Source organism: Anomaloglossus baeobatrachus, unplaced genomic scaffold, assembly GCF_048569485.1.
Source record: "Anomaloglossus baeobatrachus isolate aAnoBae1 unplaced genomic scaffold, aAnoBae1.hap1 Scaffold_562, whole genome shotgun sequence".
NCBI classification, from domain to species: domain Eukaryota; kingdom Metazoa; phylum Chordata; class Amphibia; order Anura; family Aromobatidae; genus Anomaloglossus; species Anomaloglossus baeobatrachus.
This window is the reverse complement of record NW_027444923.1, coordinates 147,224-165,984: the sequence shown is the minus strand read 5'-3', so window position 1 is coordinate 165,984 and position 18,761 is coordinate 147,224. Positions and strand designations below refer to the sequence as shown.

Below are 18,761 nucleotides of genomic sequence, written 5' to 3'. Positions count from 1 at the left end.
TTTTGGACAAAGTGGATTCACCTGCTGCTGCAGTGACCACAGGTGTGATAACATCTAGAATTGGCATCTGGTGCGATCTCTCCGCTTCCACTCCAAAGAAAGTTACCTGTTTATTCCTATCATGCATTGGTTTTTGGGGTTTTCTTTGAGTAATGATGATCTCTTTAGTAGTCTGTTGGCGCCCTCTCCTGGAGGAATAGTTTGCTTGCTCTTGGACATTCTAAAAGAGAGGTCATGATAGACATTGAGCTTCTGAGCTCAATTGGGGACAGTCATGGGTGATGAATGTTTGCAACCTACTGCGAAGCCTCATACCGCAATATAAGGAACGTCAAATACTAAGAAAGGGCGGCCTATGAAAGAATTACTACTTTCAATAAGTACACTTAAACGGCTAATTGGGAATAGAAAAACTGTAAAAAGCCCTCTGAGAAAGCCCCCCTCTAACCTTTGATAGTAAGCTTTTCTGTAGTCTGCCTGTTGATGTATTTTCCGTTTGAACTGTGCACAACATGAAGAGACGGAACACTGGCGGCTTGTCACAATGCCCCCCGATGACATCACAATAGCGCTGCTGCCTAGAAAACAAGCTGCGCAGAAGAAGTTGTTCTTTGGGTGGGAGGGTGGGCTAGTGGAAGGAGGGGGCAATCTCTTTTTTTCCCGGGTGGTAGGGGGATGACAGGAGAAGGGAAGCGGGTGGTGAGAAAGGTACAGAGGGCAGGGTTTGGGGGCTGGGAAGGAAAGGGAAAAGATTAGGGTTTGGGGATGATGAAAGGGCTTTCTACGGGTAAGGATGGCAAAGGGTGGCAGTGACGGAAAGTCAGGCAACCTGTCCTGTCCGTCTTTTTGTATCGTGAATTGGAAAGACTGCAAGGGGGAGGGGAGTTGCTTGCGCCCTAAAGGAGGAGTTATTCAGATTCATTGCAGTGGGCGGCGGCTGCAAAACGCACCATTCTTCTTGTTTTGGCTCTGCAAAGCAGCCTTTTCAAGGGTTGGCTTGGGTGACAAAATGTCTTGTGTAGGCGTGGGTTTGTCTCCCTCTCGCTCTCTCTCCCTAAGATGTGTCCGGCATAGGCCAGGGTGCCACTCGAGGCCCAAACCAATTCTGGTTATCGCTTCTCGGCCTTTTGGCTAAGATCAAGTGTAGTATCTGTTCTTATCAGTTTAATATCTGATACGTCCCCTATCTGGGGACCATATATTAAATGGATTTTTAGAACAGGGAGATGGAAAAAGAGCTTGCTCTGTCCACTCCACGCATTGACCTGGTATTGCAGTACCTCCAGGAACGGTGCACCCCTTCTTAACCCAGTTTCCAAAAGCAGAACTCAATTCACCTGATTCATATTAGCCCGATTTAATGAATTGGAAGAAAGCATACGTCTTCATATGCACCTCAATTTGGCCCATTCACTTTTCACACTTCCTCCTTTTGTTTTTTATCTTTCACACTTTTGACTTTCTTTATTCATCCAAATAGCAAACTCATCACCACTCAACCTGACCAACTCGGCTATGTCCCCGTGCTGCAGTTCTCTGTCTTATCTAGATCATTTGCAATTGAATGGAATAGATCCCTTTTGGACAAAGTGGATTCACCTGCTGCTGCAGTGACCACAGGTGTGATAACATCTAGAATTGGCATCTGGTGCGATCTCTCCGCTTCCACTCCAAAGAAAGTTACCTGTTTATTCCTATCATGCATTGGTTTTTGGGGTTTTCTTTGAGTAATGATGATCTCTTTAGTAGTCTGTTGGCGCCCTCTCCTGGAGGAATAGTTTGCTTGCTCTTGGACATTCTAAAAGAGAGGTCATGATAGACATTGAGCTTCTGAGCTCAATTGGGGACAGTCATGGGTGATGAATGTTTGCAACCTACTGCGAAGCCTCATACCGCAATATAAGGAACGTCAAATACTAAGAAAGGGCGGCCTATGAAAGAATTACTACTTTCAATAAGTACACTTAAACGGCTAATTGGGAATAGAAAAACTGTAAAAAGCCCTCTGAGAAAGCCCCCCTCTAACCTTTGATAGTAAGCTTTTCTGTAGTCTGCCTGTTGATGTATTTTCCGTTTGAACTGTGCACAACATGAAGAGACGGAACACTGGCGGCTTGTCACAATGCCCCCCGATGACATCACAATAGCGCTGCTGCCTAGAAAACAAGCTGCGCAGAAGAAGTTGTTCTTTGGGTGGGAGGGTGGGCTAGTGGAAGGAGGGGGCAATCTCTTTTTTTCCCGGGTGGTAGGGGGATGACAGGAGAAGGGAAGCGGGTGGTGAGAAAGGTACAGAGGGCAGGGTTTGGGGGCTGGGAAGGAAAGGGAAAAGATTAGGGTTTGGGGATGATGAAAGGGCTTTCTACGGGTAAGGATGGCAAAGGGTGGCAGTGACGGAAAGTCAGGCAACCTGTCCTGTCCGTCTTTTTGTATCGTGAATTGGAAAGACTGCAAGGGGGAGGGGAGTTGCTTGCGCCCTAAAGGAGGAGTTATTCAGATTCATTGCAGTGGGCGGCGGCTGCAAAACGCACCATTCTTCTTGTTTTGGCTCTGCAAAGCAGCCTTTTCAAGGGTTGGCTTGGGTGACAAAATGTCTTGTGTAGGCGTGGGTTTGTCTCCCTCTCGCTCTCTCTCCCTAAGATGTGTCCGGCATAGGCCAGGGTGCCACTCGAGGCCCAAACCAATTCTGGTTATCGCTTCTCGGCCTTTTGGCTAAGATCAAGTGTAGTATCTGTTCTTATCAGTTTAATATCTGATACGTCCCCTATCTGGGGACCATATATTAAATGGATTTTTAGAACAGGGAGATGGAAAAAGAGCTTGCTCTGTCCACTCCACGCATTGACCTGGTATTGCAGTACCTCCAGGAACGGTGCACCCCTTCTTAACCCAGTTTCCAAAAGCAGAACTCAATTCACCTGATTCATATTAGCCCGATTTAATGAATTGGAAGAAAGCATACGTCTTCATATGCACCTCAATTTGGCCCATTCACTTTTCACACTTCCTCCTTTTGTTTTTTATCTTTCACACTTTTGACTTTCTTTATTCATCCAAATAGCAAACTCATCACCACTCAACCTGACCAACTCGGCTATGTCCCCGTGCTGCAGTTCTCTGTCTTATCTAGATCATTTGCAATTGAATGGAATAGATCCCTTTTGGACAAAGTGGATTCACCTGCTGCTGCAGTGACCACAGGTGTGATAACATCTAGAATTGGCATCTGGTGCGATCTCTCCGCTTCCACTCCAAAGAAAGTTACCTGTTTATTCCTATCATGCATTGGTTTTTGGGGTTTTCTTTGAGTAATGATGATCTCTTTAGTAGTCTGTTGGCGCCCTCTCCTGGAGGAATAGTTTGCTTGCTCTTGGACATTCTAAAAGAGAGGTCATGATAGACATTGAGCTTCTGAGCTCAATTGGGGACAGTCATGGGTGATGAATGTTTGCAACCTACTGCGAAGCCTCATACCGCAATATAAGGAACGTCAAATACTAAGAAAGGGCGGCCTATGAAAGAATTACTACTTTCAATAAGTACACTTAAACGGCTAATTGGGAATAGAAAAACTGTAAAAAGCCCTCTGAGAAAGCCCCCCTCTAACCTTTGATAGTAAGCTTTTCTGTAGTCTGCCTGTTGATGTATTTTCCGTTTGAACTGTGCACAACATGAAGAGACGGAACACTGGCGGCTTGTCACAATGCCCCCCGATGACATCACAATAGCGCTGCTGCCTAGAAAACAAGCTGCGCAGAAGAAGTTGTTCTTTGGGTGGGAGGGTGGGCTAGTGGAAGGAGGGGGCAATCTCTTTTTTTCCCGGGTGGTAGGGGGATGACAGGAGAAGGGAAGCGGGTGGTGAGAAAGGTACAGAGGGCAGGGTTTGGGGGCTGGGAAGGAAAGGGAAAAGATTAGGGTTTGGGGATGATGAAAGGGCTTTCTACGGGTAAGGATGGCAAAGGGTGGCAGTGACGGAAAGTCAGGCAACCTGTCCTGTCCGTCTTTTTGTATCGTGAATTGGAAAGACTGCAAGGGGGAGGGGAGTTGCTTGCGCCCTAAAGGAGGAGTTATTCAGATTCATTGCAGTGGGCGGCGGCTGCAAAACGCACCATTCTTCTTGTTTTGGCTCTGCAAAGCAGCCTTTTCAAGGGTTGGCTTGGGTGACAAAATGTCTTGTGTAGGCGTGGGTTTGTCTCCCTCTCGCTCTCTCTCCCTAAGATGTGTCCGGCATAGGCCAGGGTGCCACTCGAGGCCCAAACCAATTCTGGTTATCGCTTCTCGGCCTTTTGGCTAAGATCAAGTGTAGTATCTGTTCTTATCAGTTTAATATCTGATACGTCCCCTATCTGGGGACCATATATTAAATGGATTTTTAGAACAGGGAGATGGAAAAAGAGCTTGCTCTGTCCACTCCACGCATTGACCTGGTATTGCAGTACCTCCAGGAACGGTGCACCCCTTCTTAACCCAGTTTCCAAAAGCAGAACTCAATTCACCTGATTCATATTAGCCCGATTTAATGAATTGGAAGAAAGCATACGTCTTCATATGCACCTCAATTTGGCCCATTCACTTTTCACACTTCCTCCTTTTGTTTTTTATCTTTCACACTTTTGACTTTCTTTATTCATCCAAATAGCAAACTCATCACCACTCAACCTGACCAACTCGGCTATGTCCCCGTGCTGCAGTTCTCTGTCTTATCTAGATCATTTGCAATTGAATGGAATAGATCCCTTTTGGACAAAGTGGATTCACCTGCTGCTGCAGTGACCACAGGTGTGATAACATCTAGAATTGGCATCTGGTGCGATCTCTCCGCTTCCACTCCAAAGAAAGTTACCTGTTTATTCCTATCATGCATTGGTTTTTGGGGTTTTCTTTGAGTAATGATGATCTCTTTAGTAGTCTGTTGGCGCCCTCTCCTGGAGGAATAGTTTGCTTGCTCTTGGACATTCTAAAAGAGAGGTCATGATAGACATTGAGCTTCTGAGCTCAATTGGGGACAGTCATGGGTGATGAATGTTTGCAACCTACTGCGAAGCCTCATACCGCAATATAAGGAACGTCAAATACTAAGAAAGGGCGGCCTATGAAAGAATTACTACTTTCAATAAGTACACTTAAACGGCTAATTGGGAATAGAAAAACTGTAAAAAGCCCTCTGAGAAAGCCCCCCTCTAACCTTTGATAGTAAGCTTTTCTGTAGTCTGCCTGTTGATGTATTTTCCGTTTGAACTGTGCACAACATGAAGAGACGGAACACTGGCGGCTTGTCACAATGCCCCCCGATGACATCACAATAGCGCTGCTGCCTAGAAAACAAGCTGCGCAGAAGAAGTTGTTCTTTGGGTGGGAGGGTGGGCTAGTGGAAGGAGGGGGCAATCTCTTTTTTTCCCGGGTGGTAGGGGGATGACAGGAGAAGGGAAGCGGGTGGTGAGAAAGGTACAGAGGGCAGGGTTTGGGGGCTGGGAAGGAAAGGGAAAAGATTAGGGTTTGGGGATGATGAAAGGGCTTTCTACGGGTAAGGATGGCAAAGGGTGGCAGTGACGGAAAGTCAGGCAACCTGTCCTGTCCGTCTTTTTGTATCGTGAATTGGAAAGACTGCAAGGGGGAGGGGAGTTGCTTGCGCCCTAAAGGAGGAGTTATTCAGATTCATTGCAGTGGGCGGCGGCTGCAAAACGCACCATTCTTCTTGTTTTGGCTCTGCAAAGCAGCCTTTTCAAGGGTTGGCTTGGGTGACAAAATGTCTTGTGTAGGCGTGGGTTTGTCTCCCTCTCGCTCTCTCTCCCTAAGATGTGTCCGGCATAGGCCAGGGTGCCACTCGAGGCCCAAACCAATTCTGGTTATCGCTTCTCGGCCTTTTGGCTAAGATCAAGTGTAGTATCTGTTCTTATCAGTTTAATATCTGATACGTCCCCTATCTGGGGACCATATATTAAATGGATTTTTAGAACAGGGAGATGGAAAAAGAGCTTGCTCTGTCCACTCCACGCATTGACCTGGTATTGCAGTACCTCCAGGAACGGTGCACCCCTTCTTAACCCAGTTTCCAAAAGCAGAACTCAATTCACCTGATTCATATTAGCCCGATTTAATGAATTGGAAGAAAGCATACGTCTTCATATGCACCTCAATTTGGCCCATTCACTTTTCACACTTCCTCCTTTTGTTTTTTATCTTTCACACTTTTGACTTTCTTTATTCATCCAAATAGCAAACTCATCACCACTCAACCTGACCAACTCGGCTATGTCCCCGTGCTGCAGTTCTCTGTCTTATCTAGATCATTTGCAATTGAATGGAATAGATCCCTTTTGGACAAAGTGGATTCACCTGCTGCTGCAGTGACCACAGGTGTGATAACATCTAGAATTGGCATCTGGTGCGATCTCTCCGCTTCCACTCCAAAGAAAGTTACCTGTTTATTCCTATCATGCATTGGTTTTTGGGGTTTTCTTTGAGTAATGATGATCTCTTTAGTAGTCTGTTGGCGCCCTCTCCTGGAGGAATAGTTTGCTTGCTCTTGGACATTCTAAAAGAGAGGTCATGATAGACATTGAGCTTCTGAGCTCAATTGGGGACAGTCATGGGTGATGAATGTTTGCAACCTACTGCGAAGCCTCATACCGCAATATAAGGAACGTCAAATACTAAGAAAGGGCGGCCTATGAAAGAATTACTACTTTCAATAAGTACACTTAAACGGCTAATTGGGAATAGAAAAACTGTAAAAAGCCCTCTGAGAAAGCCCCCCTCTAACCTTTGATAGTAAGCTTTTCTGTAGTCTGCCTGTTGATGTATTTTCCAGTTTGAACTGTGCACAACATGAAGAGACGGAACACTGGCGGCTTGTCACAATGCCCCCCGATGACATCACAATAGCGCTGCTGCCTAGAAAACAAGCTGCGCAGAAGAAGTTGTTCTTTGGGTGGGAGGGTGGGCTAGTGGAAGGAGGGGGCAATCTCTTTTTTTCCCGGGTGGTAGGGGGATGACAGGAGAAGGGAAGCGGGTGGTGAGAAAGGTACAGAGGGCAGGGTTTGGGGGCTGGGAAGGAAAGGGAAAAGATTAGGGTTTGGGGATGATGAAAGGGCTTTCTACGGGTAAGGATGGCAAAGGGTGGCAGTGACGGAAAGTCAGGCAACCTGTCCTGTCCGTCTTTTTGTATCGTGAATTGGAAAGACTGCAAGGGGGAGGGGAGTTGCTTGCGCCCTAAAGGAGGAGTTATTCAGATTCATTGCAGTGGGCGGCGGCTGCAAAACGCACCATTCTTCTTGTTTTGGCTCTGCAAAGCAGCCTTTTCAAGGGTTGGCTTGGGTGACAAAATGTCTTGTGTAGGCGTGGGTTTGTCTCCCTCTCGCTCTCTCTCCCTAAGATGTGTCCGGCATAGGCCAGGGTGCCACTCGAGGCCCAAACCAATTCTGGTTATCGCTTCTCGGCCTTTTGGCTAAGATCAAGTGTAGTATCTGTTCTTATCAGTTTAATATCTGATACGTCCCCTATCTGGGGACCATATATTAAATGGATTTTTAGAACAGGGAGATGGAAAAAGAGCTTGCTCTGTCCACTCCACGCATTGACCTGGTATTGCAGTACCTCCAGGAACGGTGCACCCCTTCTTAACCCAGTTTCCAAAAGCAGAACTCAATTCACCTGATTCATATTAGCCCGATTTAATGAATTGGAAGAAAGCATACGTCTTCATATGCACCTCAATTTGGCCCATTCACTTTTCACACTTCCTCCTTTTGTTTTTTATCTTTCACACTTTTGACTTTCTTTATTCATCCAAATAGCAAACTCATCACCACTCAACCTGACCAACTCGGCTATGTCCCCGTGCTGCAGTTCTCTGTCTTATCTAGATCATTTGCAATTGAATGGAATAGATCCCTTTTGGACAAAGTGGATTCACCTGCTGCTGCAGTGACCACAGGTGTGATAACATCTAGAATTGGCATCTGGTGCGATCTCTCCGCTTCCACTCCAAAGAAAGTTACCTGTTTATTCCTATCATGCATTGGTTTTTGGGGTTTTCTTTGAGTAATGATGATCTCTTTAGTAGTCTGTTGGCGCCCTCTCCTGGAGGAATAGTTTGCTTGCTCTTGGACATTCTAAAAGAGAGGTCATGATAGACATTGAGCTTCTGAGCTCAATTGGGGACAGTCATGGGTGATGAATGTTTGCAACCTACTGCGAAGCCTCATACCGCAATATAAGGAACGTCAAATACTAAGAAAGGGCGGCCTATGAAAGAATTACTACTTTCAATAAGTACACTTAAACGGCTAATTGGGAATAGAAAAACTGTAAAAAGCCCTCTGAGAAAGCCCCCCTCTAACCTTTGATAGTAAGCTTTTCTGTAGTCTGCCTGTTGATGTATTTTCCGTTTGAACTGTGCACAACATGAAGAGACGGAACACTGGCGGCTTGTCACAATGCCCCCCGATGACATCACAATAGCGCTGCTGCCTAGAAAACAAGCTGCGCAGAAGAAGTTGTTCTTTGGGTGGGAGGGTGGGCTAGTGGAAGGAGGGGGCAATCTCTTTTTTTCCCGGGTGGTAGGGGGATGACAGGAGAAGGGAAGCGGGTGGTGAGAAAGGTACAGAGGGCAGGGTTTGGGGGCTGGGAAGGAAAGGGAAAAGATTAGGGTTTGGGGATGATGAAAGGGCTTTCTACGGGTAAGGATGGCAAAGGGTGGCAGTGACGGAAAGTCAGGCAACCTGTCCTGTCCGTCTTTTTGTATCGTGAATTGGAAAGACTGCAAGGGGGAGGGGAGTTGCTTGCGCCCTAAAGGAGGAGTTATTCAGATTCATTGCAGTGGGCGGCGGCTGCAAAACGCACCATTCTTCTTGTTTTGGCTCTGCAAAGCAGCCTTTTCAAGGGTTGGCTTGGGTGACAAAATGTCTTGTGTAGGCGTGGGTTTGTCTCCCTCTCGCTCTCTCTCCCTAAGATGTGTCCGGCATAGGCCAGGGTGCCACTCGAGGCCCAAACCAATTCTGGTTATCGCTTCTCGGCCTTTTGGCTAAGATCAAGTGTAGTATCTGTTCTTATCAGTTTAATATCTGATACGTCCCCTATCTGGGGACCATATATTAAATGGATTTTTAGAACAGGGAGATGGAAAAAGAGCTTGCTCTGTCCACTCCACGCATTGACCTGGTATTGCAGTACCTCCAGGAACGGTGCACCCCTTCTTAACCCAGTTTCCAAAAGCAGAACTCAATTCACCTGATTCATATTAGCCCGATTTAATGAATTGGAAGAAAGCATACGTCTTCATATGCACCTCAATTTGGCCCATTCACTTTTCACACTTCCTCCTTTTGTTTTTTATCTTTCACACTTTTGACTTTCTTTATTCATCCAAATAGCAAACTCATCACCACTCAACCTGACCAACTCGGCTATGTCCCCGTGCTGCAGTTCTCTGTCTTATCTAGATCATTTGCAATTGAATGGAATAGATCCCTTTTGGACAAAGTGGATTCACCTGCTGCTGCAGTGACCACAGGTGTGATAACATCTAGAATTGGCATCTGGTGCGATCTCTCCGCTTCCACTCCAAAGAAAGTTACCTGTTTATTCCTATCATGCATTGGTTTTTGGGGTTTTCTTTGAGTAATGATGATCTCTTTAGTAGTCTGTTGGCGCCCTCTCCTGGAGGAATAGTTTGCTTGCTCTTGGACATTCTAAAAGAGAGGTCATGATAGACATTGAGCTTCTGAGCTCAATTGGGGACAGTCATGGGTGATGAATGTTTGCAACCTACTGCGAAGCCTCATACCGCAATATAAGGAACGTCAAATACTAAGAAAGGGCGGCCTATGAAAGAATTACTACTTTCAATAAGTACACTTAAACGGCTAATTGGGAATAGAAAAACTGTAAAAAGCCCTCTGAGAAAGCCCCCCTCTAACCTTTGATAGTAAGCTTTTCTGTAGTCTGCCTGTTGATGTATTTTCCGTTTGAACTGTGCACAACATGAAGAGACGGAACACTGGCGGCTTGTCACAATGCCCCCCGATGACATCACAATAGCGCTGCTGCCTAGAAAACAAGCTGCGCAGAAGAAGTTGTTCTTTGGGTGGGAGGGTGGGCTAGTGGAAGGAGGGGGCAATCTCTTTTTTTCCCGGGTGGTAGGGGGATGACAGGAGAAGGGAAGCGGGTGGTGAGAAAGGTACAGAGGGCAGGGTTTGGGGGCTGGGAAGGAAAGGGAAAAGATTAGGGTTTGGGGATGATGAAAGGGCTTTCTACGGGTAAGGATGGCAAAGGGTGGCAGTGACGGAAAGTCAGGCAACCTGTCCTGTCCGTCTTTTTGTATCGTGAATTGGAAAGACTGCAAGGGGGAGGGGAGTTGCTTGCGCCCTAAAGGAGGAGTTATTCAGATTCATTGCAGTGGGCGGCGGCTGCAAAACGCACCATTCTTCTTGTTTTGGCTCTGCAAAGCAGCCTTTTCAAGGGTTGGCTTGGGTGACAAAATGTCTTGTGTAGGCGTGGGTTTGTCTCCCTCTCGCTCTCTCTCCCTAAGATGTGTCCGGCATAGGCCAGGGTGCCACTCGAGGCCCAAACCAATTCTGGTTATCGCTTCTCGGCCTTTTGGCTAAGATCAAGTGTAGTATCTGTTCTTATCAGTTTAATATCTGATACGTCCCCTATCTGGGGACCATATATTAAATGGATTTTTAGAACAGGGAGATGGAAAAAGAGCTTGCTCTGTCCACTCCACGCATTGACCTGGTATTGCAGTACCTCCAGGAACGGTGCACCCCTTCTTAACCCAGTTTCCAAAAGCAGAACTCAATTCACCTGATTCATATTAGCCCGATTTAATGAATTGGAAGAAAGCATACGTCTTCATATGCACCTCAATTTGGCCCATTCACTTTTCACACTTCCTCCTTTTGTTTTTTATCTTTCACACTTTTGACTTTCTTTATTCATCCAAATAGCAAACTCATCACCACTCAACCTGACCAACTCGGCTATGTCCCCGTGCTGCAGTTCTCTGTCTTATCTAGATCATTTGCAATTGAATGGAATAGATCCCTTTTGGACAAAGTGGATTCACCTGCTGCTGCAGTGACCACAGGTGTGATAACATCTAGAATTGGCATCTGGTGCGATCTCTCCGCTTCCACTCCAAAGAAAGTTACCTGTTTATTCCTATCATGCATTGGTTTTTGGGGTTTTCTTTGAGTAATGATGATCTCTTTAGTAGTCTGTTGGCGCCCTCTCCTGGAGGAATAGTTTGCTTGCTCTTGGACATTCTAAAAGAGAGGTCATGATAGACATTGAGCTTCTGAGCTCAATTGGGGACAGTCATGGGTGATGAATGTTTGCAACCTACTGCGAAGCCTCATACCGCAATATAAGGAACGTCAAATACTAAGAAAGGGCGGCCTATGAAAGAATTACTACTTTCAATAAGTACACTTAAACGGCTAATTGGGAATAGAAAAACTGTAAAAAGCCCTCTGAGAAAGCCCCCCTCTAACCTTTGATAGTAAGCTTTTCTGTAGTCTGCCTGTTGATGTATTTTCCGTTTGAACTGTGCACAACATGAAGAGACGGAACACTGGCGGCTTGTCACAATGCCCCCCGATGACATCACAATAGCGCTGCTGCCTAGAAAACAAGCTGCGCAGAAGAAGTTGTTCTTTGGGTGGGAGGGTGGGCTAGTGGAAGGAGGGGGCAATCTCTTTTTTTCCCGGGTGGTAGGGGGATGACAGGAGAAGGGAAGCGGGTGGTGAGAAAGGTACAGAGGGCAGGGTTTGGGGGCTGGGAAGGAAAGGGAAAAGATTAGGGTTTGGGGATGATGAAAGGGCTTTCTACGGGTAAGGATGGCAAAGGGTGGCAGTGACGGAAAGTCAGGCAACCTGTCCTGTCCGTCTTTTTGTATCGTGAATTGGAAAGACTGCAAGGGGGAGGGGAGTTGCTTGCGCCCTAAAGGAGGAGTTATTCAGATTCATTGCAGTGGGCGGCGGCTGCAAAACGCACCATTCTTCTTGTTTTGGCTCTGCAAAGCAGCCTTTTCAAGGGTTGGCTTGGGTGACAAAATGTCTTGTGTAGGCGTGGGTTTGTCTCCCTCTCGCTCTCTCTCCCTAAGATGTGTCCGGCATAGGCCAGGGTGCCACTCGAGGCCCAAACCAATTCTGGTTATCGCTTCTCGGCCTTTTGGCTAAGATCAAGTGTAGTATCTGTTCTTATCAGTTTAATATCTGATACGTCCCCTATCTGGGGACCATATATTAAATGGATTTTTAGAACAGGGAGATGGAAAAAGAGCTTGCTCTGTCCACTCCACGCATTGACCTGGTATTGCAGTACCTCCAGGAACGGTGCACCCCTTCTTAACCCAGTTTCCAAAAGCAGAACTCAATTCACCTGATTCATATTAGCCCGATTTAATGAATTGGAAGAAAGCATACGTCTTCATATGCACCTCAATTTGGCCCATTCACTTTTCACACTTCCTCCTTTTGTTTTTTATCTTTCACACTTTTGACTTTCTTTATTCATCCAAATAGCAAACTCATCACCACTCAACCTGACCAACTCGGCTATGTCCCCGTGCTGCAGTTCTCTGTCTTATCTAGATCATTTGCAATTGAATGGAATAGATCCCTTTTGGACAAAGTGGATTCACCTGCTGCTGCAGTGACCACAGGTGTGATAACATCTAGAATTGGCATCTGGTGCGATCTCTCCGCTTCCACTCCAAAGAAAGTTACCTGTTTATTCCTATCATGCATTGGTTTTTGGGGTTTTCTTTGAGTAATGATGATCTCTTTAGTAGTCTGTTGGCGCCCTCTCCTGGAGGAATAGTTTGCTTGCTCTTGGACATTCTAAAAGAGAGGTCATGATAGACATTGAGCTTCTGAGCTCAATTGGGGACAGTCATGGGTGATGAATGTTTGCAACCTACTGCGAAGCCTCATACCGCAATATAAGGAACGTCAAATACTAAGAAAGGGCGGCCTATGAAAGAATTACTACTTTCAATAAGTACACTTAAACGGCTAATTGGGAATAGAAAAACTGTAAAAAGCCCTCTGAGAAAGCCCCCCTCTAACCTTTGATAGTAAGCTTTTCTGTAGTCTGCCTGTTGATGTATTTTCCGTTTGAACTGTGCACAACATGAAGAGACGGAACACTGGCGGCTTGTCACAATGCCCCCCGATGACATCACAATAGCGCTGCTGCCTAGAAAACAAGCTGCGCAGAAGAAGTTGTTCTTTGGGTGGGAGGGTGGGCTAGTGGAAGGAGGGGGCAATCTCTTTTTTTCCCGGGTGGTAGGGGGATGACAGGAGAAGGGAAGCGGGTGGTGAGAAAGGTACAGAGGGCAGGGTTTGGGGGCTGGGAAGGAAAGGGAAAAGATTAGGGTTTGGGGATGATGAAAGGGCTTTCTACGGGTAAGGATGGCAAAGGGTGGCAGTGACGGAAAGTCAGGCAACCTGTCCTGTCCGTCTTTTTGTATCGTGAATTGGAAAGACTGCAAGGGGGAGGGGAGTTGCTTGCGCCCTAAAGGAGGAGTTATTCAGATTCATTGCAGTGGGCGGCGGCTGCAAAACGCACCATTCTTCTTGTTTTGGCTCTGCAAAGCAGCCTTTTCAAGGGTTGGCTTGGGTGACAAAATGTCTTGTGTAGGCGTGGGTTTGTCTCCCTCTCGCTCTCTCTCCCTAAGATGTGTCCGGCATAGGCCAGGGTGCCACTCGAGGCCCAAACCAATTCTGGTTATCGCTTCTCGGCCTTTTGGCTAAGATCAAGTGTAGTATCTGTTCTTATCAGTTTAATATCTGATACGTCCCCTATCTGGGGACCATATATTAAATGGATTTTTAGAACAGGGAGATGGAAAAAGAGCTTGCTCTGTCCACTCCACGCATTGACCTGGTATTGCAGTACCTCCAGGAACGGTGCACCCCTTCTTAACCCAGTTTCCAAAAGCAGAACTCAATTCACCTGATTCATATTAGCCCGATTTAATGAATTGGAAGAAAGCATACGTCTTCATATGCACCTCAATTTGGCCCATTCACTTTTCACACTTCCTCCTTTTGTTTTTTATCTTTCACACTTTTGACTTTCTTTATTCATCCAAATAGCAAACTCATCACCACTCAACCTGACCAACTCGGCTATGTCCCCGTGCTGCAGTTCTCTGTCTTATCTAGATCATTTGCAATTGAATGGAATAGATCCCTTTTGGACAAAGTGGATTCACCTGCTGCTGCAGTGACCACAGGTGTGATAACATCTAGAATTGGCATCTGGTGCGATCTCTCCGCTTCCACTCCAAAGAAAGTTACCTGTTTATTCCTATCATGCATTGGTTTTTGGGGTTTTCTTTGAGTAATGATGATCTCTTTAGTAGTCTGTTGGCGCCCTCTCCTGGAGGAATAGTTTGCTTGCTCTTGGACATTCTAAAAGAGAGGTCATGATAGACATTGAGCTTCTGAGCTCAATTGGGGACAGTCATGGGTGATGAATGTTTGCAACCTACTGCGAAGCCTCATACCGCAATATAAGGAACGTCAAATACTAAGAAAGGGCGGCCTATGAAAGAATTACTACTTTCAATAAGTACACTTAAACGGCTAATTGGGAATAGAAAAACTGTAAAAAGCCCTCTGAGAAAGCCCCCCTCTAACCTTTGATAGTAAGCTTTTCTGTAGTCTGCCTGTTGATGTATTTTCCGTTTGAACTGTGCACAACATGAAGAGACGGAACACTGGCGGCTTGTCACAATGCCCCCCGATGACATCACAATAGCGCTGCTGCCTAGAAAACAAGCTGCGCAGAAGAAGTTGTTCTTTGGGTGGGAGGGTGGGCTAGTGGAAGGAGGGGGCAATCTCTTTTTTTCCCGGGTGGTAGGGGGATGACAGGAGAAGGGAAGCGGGTGGTGAGAAAGGTACAGAGGGCAGGGTTTGGGGGCTGGGAAGGAAAGGGAAAAGATTAGGGTTTGGGGATGATGAAAGGGCTTTCTACGGGTAAGGATGGCAAAGGGTGGCAGTGACGGAAAGTCAGGCAACCTGTCCTGTCCGTCTTTTTGTATCGTGAATTGGAAAGACTGCAAGGGGGAGGGGAGTTGCTTGCGCCCTAAAGGAGGAGTTATTCAGATTCATTGCAGTGGGCGGCGGCTGCAAAACGCACCATTCTTCTTGTTTTGGCTCTGCAAAGCAGCCTTTTCAAGGGTTGGCTTGGGTGACAAAATGTCTTGTGTAGGCGTGGGTTTGTCTCCCTCTCGCTCTCTCTCCCTAAGATGTGTCCGGCATAGGCCAGGGTGCCACTCGAGGCCCAAACCAATTCTGGTTATCGCTTCTCGGCCTTTTGGCTAAGATCAAGTGTAGTATCTGTTCTTATCAGTTTAATATCTGATACGTCCCCTATCTGGGGACCATATATTAAATGGATTTTTAGAACAGGGAGATGGAAAAAGAGCTTGCTCTGTCCACTCCACGCATTGACCTGGTATTGCAGTACCTCCAGGAACGGTGCACCCCTTCTTAACCCAGTTTCCAAAAGCAGAACTCAATTCACCTGATTCATATTAGCCCGATTTAATGAATTGGAAGAAAGCATACGTCTTCATATGCACCTCAATTTGGCCCATTCACTTTTCACACTTCCTCCTTTTGTTTTTTATCTTTCACACTTTTGACTTTCTTTATTCATCCAAATAGCAAACTCATCACCACTCAACCTGACCAACTCGGCTATGTCCCCGTGCTGCAGTTCTCTGTCTTATCTAGATCATTTGCAATTGAATGGAATAGATCCCTTTTGGACAAAGTGGATTCACCTGCTGCTGCAGTGACCACAGGTGTGATAACATCTAGAATTGGCATCTGGTGCGATCTCTCCGCTTCCACTCCAAAGAAAGTTACCTGTTTATTCCTATCATGCATTGGTTTTTGGGGTTTTCTTTGAGTAATGATGATCTCTTTAGTAGTCTGTTGGCGCCCTCTCCTGGAGGAATAGTTTGCTTGCTCTTGGACATTCTAAAAGAGAGGTCATGATAGACATTGAGCTTCTGAGCTCAATTGGGGACAGTCATGGGTGATGAATGTTTGCAACCTACTGCGAAGCCTCATACCGCAATATAAGGAACGTCAAATACTAAGAAAGGGCGGCCTATGAAAGAATTACTACTTTCAATAAGTACACTTAAACGGCTAATTGGGAATAGAAAAACTGTAAAAAGCCCTCTGAGAAAGCCCCCCTCTAACCTTTGATAGTAAGCTTTTCTGTAGTCTGCCTGTTGATGTATTTTCCGTTTGAACTGTGCACAACATGAAGAGACGGAACACTGGCGGCTTGTCACAATGCCCCCCGATGACATCACAATAGCGCTGCTGCCTAGAAAACAAGCTGCGCAGAAGAAGTTGTTCTTTGGGTGGGAGGGTGGGCTAGTGGAAGGAGGGGGCAATCTCTTTTTTTCCCGGGTGGTAGGGGGATGACAGGAGAAGGGAAGCGGGTGGTGAGAAAGGTACAGAGGGCAGGGTTTGGGGGCTGGGAAGGAAAGGGAAAAGATTAGGGTTTGGGGATGATGAAAGGGCTTTCTACGGGTAAGGATGGCAAAGGGTGGCAGTGACGGAAAGTCAGGCAACCTGTCCTGTCCGTCTTTTTGTATCGTGAATTGGAAAGACTGCAAGGGGGAGGGGAGTTGCTTGCGCCCTAAAGGAGGAGTTATTCAGATTCATTGCAGTGGGCGGCGGCTGCAAAACGCACCATTCTTCTTGTTTTGGCTCTGCAAAGCAGCCTTTTCAAGGGTTGGCTTGGGTGACAAAATGTCTTGTGTAGGCGTGGGTTTGTCTCCCTCTCGCTCTCTCTCCCTAAGATGTGTCCGGCATAGGCCAGGGTGCCACTCGAGGCCCAAACCAATTCTGGTTATCGCTTCTCGGCCTTTTGGCTAAGATCAAGTGTAGTATCTGTTCTTATCAGTTTAATATCTGATACGTCCCCTATCTGGGGACCATATATTAAATGGATTTTTAGAACAGGGAGATGGAAAAAGAGCTTGCTCTGTCCACTCCACGCATTGACCTGGTATTGCAGTACCTCCAGGAACGGTGCACCCCTTCTTAACCCAGTTTCCAAAAGCAGAACTCAATTCACCTGATTCATATTAGCCCGATTTAATGAATTGGAAGAAAGCATACGTCTTCATATGCACCTCAATTTGGCCCATTCACTTTTCACACTTCCTCCTTTTGTTTTTTATCTTTCACACTTTTGACTTTCTTTATTCATCCAAATAGCAAACTCATCACCACTCAACCTGACCAACTCGGCTATGTCCCCGTGCTGCAGTTCTCTGTCTTATCTAGATCATTTGCAATTGAATGGAATAGATCCCTTTTGGACAAAGTGGATTCACCTGCTGCTGCAGTGACCACAGGTGTGATAACATCTAGAATTGGCATCTGGTGCGATCTCTCCGCTTCCACTCCAAAGAAAGTTACCTGTTTATTCCTATCATGCATTGGTTTTTGGGGTTTTCTTTGAGTAATGATGATCTCTTTAGTAGTCTGTTGGCGCCCTCTCCTGGAGGAATAGTTTGCTTGCTCTTGGACATTCTAAAAGAGAGGTCATGATAGACATTGAGCTTCTGAGCTCAATTGGGGACAGTCATGGGTGATGAATGTTTGCAACCTACTGCGAAGCCTCATACCGCAATATAAGGAACGTCAAATACTAAGAAAGGGCGGCCTATGAAAGAATTACTACTTTCAATAAGTACACTTAAACGGCTAATTGGGAATAGAAAAACTGTAAAAAGCCCTCTGAGAAAGCCCCCCTCTAACCTTTGATAGTAAGCTTTTCTGTAGTCTGCCTGTTGATGTATTTTCCGTTTGAACTGTGCACAACATGAAGAGACGGAACACTGGCGGCTTGTCACAATGCCCCCCGATGACATCACAATAGCGCTGCTGCCTAGAAAACAAGCTGCGCAGAAGAAGTTGTTCTTTGGGTGGGAGGGTGGGCTAGTGGAAGGAGGGGGCAATCTCTTTTTTTCCCGGGTGGTAGGGGGATGACAGGAGAAGGGAAGCGGGTGGTGAGAAAGGTACAGAGGGCAGGGTTTGGGGGCTGGGAAGGAAAGGGAAAAGATTAGGGTTTGGGGATGATGAAAGGGCTTTCTACGGGTAAGGATGGCAAAGGGTGGCAGTGACGGAAAGTCAGGCAACCTGTCCTGTCCGTCTTTTTGTATCGTGAATTGGAAAGACTGCAAGGGGGAGGGGAGTTGCTTGCGCCCTAAAGGAGGAGTTATTCAGATTCATTGCAGTGGGCGGCGGCTGCAAAACGCACCATTCTTCTTGTTTTGGCTCTGCAAAGCAGCCTTTTCAAGGGTTGGCTTGGGTGACAAAATGTCTTGTGTAGGCGTGGGTTTGTCTCCCTCTCGCTCTCTCTCCCTAAGATGTGTCCGGCATAGGCCAGGGTGCCACTCGAGGCCCAAACCAATTCTGGTTATCGCTTCTCGGCCTTTTGGCTAAGATCAAGTGTAGTATCTGTTCTTATCAGTTTAATATCTGATACGTCCCCTATCTGGGGACCATATATTAAATGGATTTTTAGAACAGGGAGATGGAAAAAGAGCTTGCTCTGTCCACTCCACGCATTGACCTGGTATTGCAGTACCTCCAGGAACGGTGCACCCCTTCTTAACCCAGTTTCCAAAAGCAGAACTCAATTCACCTGATTCATATTAGCCCGATTTAATGAATTGGAAGAAAGCATACGTCTTCATATGCACCTCAATT

General features: G+C 46.4%; 12 non-coding genes across 12 annotated transcripts; all 12 read left to right on the top strand.

Moving 5' to 3' along the window:
• The first annotated feature begins 1,111 nt into the window (after window positions 1-1,111).
• On the top strand, window positions 1,112-1,302 carry LOC142284031 (U2 spliceosomal RNA). Its single transcript, XR_012745600.1, has one exon. It is a non-coding gene; the product is annotated as a U2 spliceosomal RNA (small nuclear RNA).
• Window positions 1,303-2,689: 1,387 nt separating this feature from the next.
• Window positions 2,690-2,880, top strand: LOC142284030 (U2 spliceosomal RNA). The gene has a single exon (XR_012745599.1). It is a non-coding gene; the product is annotated as a U2 spliceosomal RNA (small nuclear RNA).
• Window positions 2,881-4,267: 1,387 nt separating this feature from the next.
• On the top strand, window positions 4,268-4,458 carry LOC142284028 (U2 spliceosomal RNA). The gene has a single exon (XR_012745597.1). It is a non-coding gene; the product is annotated as a U2 spliceosomal RNA (small nuclear RNA).
• A 1,387-nt stretch (window positions 4,459-5,845) lies between these two features.
• Window positions 5,846-6,036, top strand: LOC142284027 (U2 spliceosomal RNA). The gene has a single exon (XR_012745596.1). It is a non-coding gene; the product is annotated as a U2 spliceosomal RNA (small nuclear RNA).
• Window positions 6,037-7,424: 1,388 nt separating this feature from the next.
• On the top strand, window positions 7,425-7,615 carry LOC142284026 (U2 spliceosomal RNA). The gene has a single exon (XR_012745595.1). It is a non-coding gene; the product is annotated as a U2 spliceosomal RNA (small nuclear RNA).
• Window positions 7,616-9,002: 1,387 nt separating this feature from the next.
• On the top strand, window positions 9,003-9,193 carry LOC142284025 (U2 spliceosomal RNA). The gene has a single exon (XR_012745594.1). It is a non-coding gene; the product is annotated as a U2 spliceosomal RNA (small nuclear RNA).
• A 1,387-nt stretch (window positions 9,194-10,580) lies between these two features.
• Window positions 10,581-10,771, top strand: LOC142284024 (U2 spliceosomal RNA). Its single transcript, XR_012745593.1, has one exon. It is a non-coding gene; the product is annotated as a U2 spliceosomal RNA (small nuclear RNA).
• Window positions 10,772-12,158: 1,387 nt separating this feature from the next.
• On the top strand, window positions 12,159-12,349 carry LOC142284023 (U2 spliceosomal RNA). The gene has a single exon (XR_012745592.1). It is a non-coding gene; the product is annotated as a U2 spliceosomal RNA (small nuclear RNA).
• A 1,387-nt stretch (window positions 12,350-13,736) lies between these two features.
• On the top strand, window positions 13,737-13,927 carry LOC142284022 (U2 spliceosomal RNA). The gene has a single exon (XR_012745591.1). It is a non-coding gene; the product is annotated as a U2 spliceosomal RNA (small nuclear RNA).
• A 1,387-nt stretch (window positions 13,928-15,314) lies between these two features.
• LOC142284021 (U2 spliceosomal RNA) lies at window positions 15,315-15,505 on the top strand. The gene has a single exon (XR_012745590.1). It is a non-coding gene; the product is annotated as a U2 spliceosomal RNA (small nuclear RNA).
• A 1,387-nt stretch (window positions 15,506-16,892) lies between these two features.
• Window positions 16,893-17,083, top strand: LOC142284020 (U2 spliceosomal RNA). The gene has a single exon (XR_012745589.1). It is a non-coding gene; the product is annotated as a U2 spliceosomal RNA (small nuclear RNA).
• A 1,387-nt stretch (window positions 17,084-18,470) lies between these two features.
• On the top strand, window positions 18,471-18,661 carry LOC142284019 (U2 spliceosomal RNA). Its single transcript, XR_012745588.1, has one exon. It is a non-coding gene; the product is annotated as a U2 spliceosomal RNA (small nuclear RNA).
• Window positions 18,662-18,761: the final 100 nt, after the last annotated feature.